This window comes from Bidens hawaiensis, unplaced genomic scaffold (assembly GCF_021521415.1).
Source record: "Bidens hawaiensis isolate Kalapana, Puna unplaced genomic scaffold, B.hawaiensis_p1.1 tig00022888_1, whole genome shotgun sequence".
Lineage (NCBI taxonomy): Eukaryota > Viridiplantae > Streptophyta > Magnoliopsida > Asterales > Asteraceae > Bidens > Bidens hawaiensis.
Window position 1 is genome coordinate 356,568 of NW_027493577.1, and position 4,091 is coordinate 360,658.

Consider the following 4,091-nt stretch of genomic DNA (forward strand, 5'->3'; position numbering starts at 1 on the left):
GACCAAAGGAGAGGGGTTTGTGTGTGTTTTAAGGTGTGCAAGGAATATTATGGATAAGATGGATGGAAATGGAAAGATTTAGGGTTTAAGGGGGTATTTATACTCCTTTAAGCCCATGGACCTAAGGCCCATATTTCCTTTTTAGTCCATAATTTATTTCCATCTAATTAGCCTACTACATTTCCATCTTTATTATTTTATTTTTTCTTTATCAATTCTCATCATAATAAATAATATATTAAACGTTATTATTTGAAATTTTGGGATGTTACATGTTGAATAATTAGGGGAAATCTAACATGACGAATGAGAGGAATGTGTTAAGGGGTATATACCCTTTAGCCTTATTATAAAGTTTTTTGGTCACACAATCAAATCCGTAATTTATTATTCAGTTTTATAACAACGTATAATTTGATAAATTGGATGTGGCTCAATGGAGAGCACTCACTTTACTAGTGAGAGATATGGGAGATATGAGGGATGACTCTGACTTGCCAGGGTTTGAGTCCCGATTTCACCCGCTGTAGTGTCGTTTGGCATGCGTGTGGGTCGGGTTTTATCTGAGGAATCCCTCAATAGGTGGACAAGTGATCCATCCGTCCGAACTAGTGGCCGGCTCGGGCTACCTTTAGCCAATAGGAGCCGCGTACGGAGTAATCGTCGTTACTTAGTTGGTCGTTCTAAAAAACAACATATAAATTCATTTTTTTATTTAGTTTAATTCAACATTTAATTTGATTTTTTTATTAACATTTATTATCTAATAATGCTTTTTAAACGTCTACAAACACATTTTGTTTTGTTTTCCTCTACGCTTTATTTATTATTATAATTTTATTTAAACCTTGGTCATATCGAAACTAAGTTTTCATAATAATATTATTAGAATATAGAAAAACAAAACGTGTGTTTAAAAAGATATTACGTATTATTAAAAATTTTAAGGAAAGGGAAAAAATGAAATGAAATTTTACATAACGTGAAGCCTCCTCAAGCCGTTATTTCAAGTAGCGACCTTTAGCTTTAATATTTTCAAATTTAGAACGATATCTTTAACAACGATAAACCGATCGATTAACCTATGTATCAGTTCAACCATTAGAAAAGGTCTTAGTCAAAATTATAATCTCACATGTTTTGGGTAATATGAGTTTTATATAGGGTTGTACAAACCATTTGACGCTCGTTTGAAAAATGCTCGTTCGTTTTCGGCATGGTTTGTAAGTAAGCCAAGCATGAGCAAACGTACGCTTGGTTCGGTTTGATTGGCTCGAACTAAATAATTAAACACACACACACATAGAAATATAGAAAATTTTAAATCCTTTTGATTTTCCTCCATCCGTCAGTTTCATATTTTGATTTATTCGTTCTAAGTTTTTAGGTTACTAAAAACTTGTTTACATATTCAATATATCCAACTTCAAATTTCTTTGCTACAGAAATTAACCCTTGCTCGGCTTAGTTCAGCTCGTGAACAACTCTAGTTTTAATTTGGAAAATGCGCGGCAAGCTAGATTTCCCTTTATATCTTTTAGCTTTTATTCACTATTTTGATGATCCTTTTTGATTGAAGCATTAATCTTTGTTAAATCAGTTACTATATAGCAACTCCACTATCTCTATGCTGTACCATCGCACCTGAAGTGTTGGAATTTATGAAGGAACTGGATATTGCGAAACTGAAAATGATTGATGGCATGTGGAGATCAACCAAATTTAATGTATGGTTGTTTCTGACTCCTTTCTTGAGGATTCAATGGCATGCATGGATAGGTGCATCTATATTCTTATGGGGTTGGGTACATCAACTTCGTTGTCATGTTATTCTTGTAAGTGCATGCCTTTGCCACTCTTTTATCTTTCCTTTTTTTTATGACTTGTACAGACTTTTACATAAGTATTGCTAATGTAAGATCAACCATTATTGAGTAATGATTTCTTATCACTTGCTAAAAATGATAATTGATAATCATAGCTAAGTCATGCAAAATTACAAAAATCTAAATAGCGTAGGTAGCAACATGAGTACTCATGAGTAGGCTATCGTATCCGTAATTAAGTAACAAGTGGTTAGTAATTATTTTATTTGATTACGAAAAGTAAAATTCAAAATTGAAAGAAGTTTGTTACATTAAACTAAGCTAAACTAATTTCGAATATAATTAAGAAGCATGAAACGCACAAAAACATGAGAGTTGGAATCGTTTTTAGGAAGACAAGAAACAAGCAATGAACCCTGGCTTTGTGTTTGGTTACTTATGCAAAACTTAATAGATGAGAACAGTGATTAATATGCTACATATGCGACGTATATTGATTGGGTGTGCACGAGCTGATTTGAGTCGCTTTAGGGCTCAAAACGAAAATTTAGTTTTTGAGTCTTTGAAAATTTAGTTTTCGGTTTTAACATTTTGGCTTGATTTTCTTTTTTTTTTTTGGAAAAAATTGACCCAATATAATGAATATGAACTAAATCTTTTTGCTTATAAATGCTTAGTTAGTTATTATATATTCATCAAAATAAACATGGAATTAGATACCGTGGGTATGTCTTGTATTCGGTTGGAATATATTAATTTATGTGTTCTTTATGTGCTTATAACTAGGGTTCCTTGCGAAATAAACCTGAAAAGATGTGAGTATGTTATTTCTTACGGGGATTGGTTTGAATATGTGTCGTCTCCACACTATACGGCTGAAATTGTAAGACCCTCACTCATTATGCAAACACAACTAGATTCATCATATCTAACTATATATGCATGATTTTGATGATAAAGGTGATCTACGGTGGCCTTCTGCTAGTTAGTGGTGGGCGAGATCTCTCATTGTGGCTACTTTTTGCATTCGTGGTACAATGTTTTACCTTTCACTTTCACTAATAGAATATGAGTAATTTTTTTTACAGCGGTTTTCATTTGAAATTTATTAAAAAACCCATTTTCCAACTATTTTCAAAACCTTTCAACAATATTGCTACAAAAGTATGTTGTTACAAATGTGTTATAATTTTTCCAACAAAAATACTTTTCTTATTTGTTTATTTATTTCTAATTTGCTAAAACTTTACAACAAATATATATAAGTATTGGACAACATAAATAATTATACTTATAATGTTTTCCAAAGAAATAATAGAATAATAGTTGATAAATGTTTTCTTTTCCTTTTTTAGGAAGGTTACAATTTGTAGGAATATTTTTTTTTTAAGAAAGTAATATGTTTTCTAGTAGTTTTCAACAATGATTTGAAATCTGGACCGGACTGGCTGGTTGCACCGGGGCCCGGCAAATAGGGGTGTTCAAAATACCCGAACCCGATTAACCCAACCTGACCCGAACCCGAATAAGCTAATTCGGGTCAGGTTAAATAGGGTCAAAAAATATTAATCGGGTTATTCGGGTTAACCCGAATTATAAATAGGGTCGGGTTCGGGTTTATTTTTGGAAAAATTCGGGTTTCGGGCAGTGGCGGACCTAGGATTTTTTGTCACCGGGGTCCCAATTTTTTCGGTTTACAAAATTTTCAGGTCGTTCGTTATTCGGGTCGGGTCGAGGCGAGGAACATAATAAAACACGAAAATATAGTGTCATCGGAAACGAGTAAGTAGAAAGGATCTAGATTTGACTTTTAACTTATTTTTATTCATACTCGAAAAACATAAAAGAAAGCTATATATATAGTTTTACATACATGACCAAAACCTGAAAAAATAACTTTAACACAAATAAATGATTAATTATAATATATACATACACAAGATAAATAATAAAATAATATGCAAAACTCATGTTGCCATTATATATGTTGTAGGGTGATAATGACTATATGGGAGAAACTAAAGAAAAACACAAATATCCTAACTAAATAACTAATATTGACTAGGATATATAAAAAAAAGAACAAAAACATAGTATGGTGAGGCTTGAACTTGCAACCTCTCAAAGAAAAAGTAAGGGATTTTCCACTAGACCAGTTCAGTTTTAATAGTATGGGTTCCAAGTATTAATTTTTATGGGGTCCATACAAAATTTAATATACCGTCTCTATGTAATTTTCAAAAAACATTAGTGTCCCGGGACCCC

At 32.2% G+C, this 4,091-nt stretch overlaps 1 pseudogene; it reads left to right on the top strand.

Annotated features, from left to right (window-relative positions):
- The first annotated feature begins 467 nt into the window (after positions 1-467).
- Positions 468-2,938, top strand: LOC143566438 (polyprenal reductase 1-like; annotated as a pseudogene).
- Positions 2,939-4,091: the final 1,153 nt, after the last annotated feature.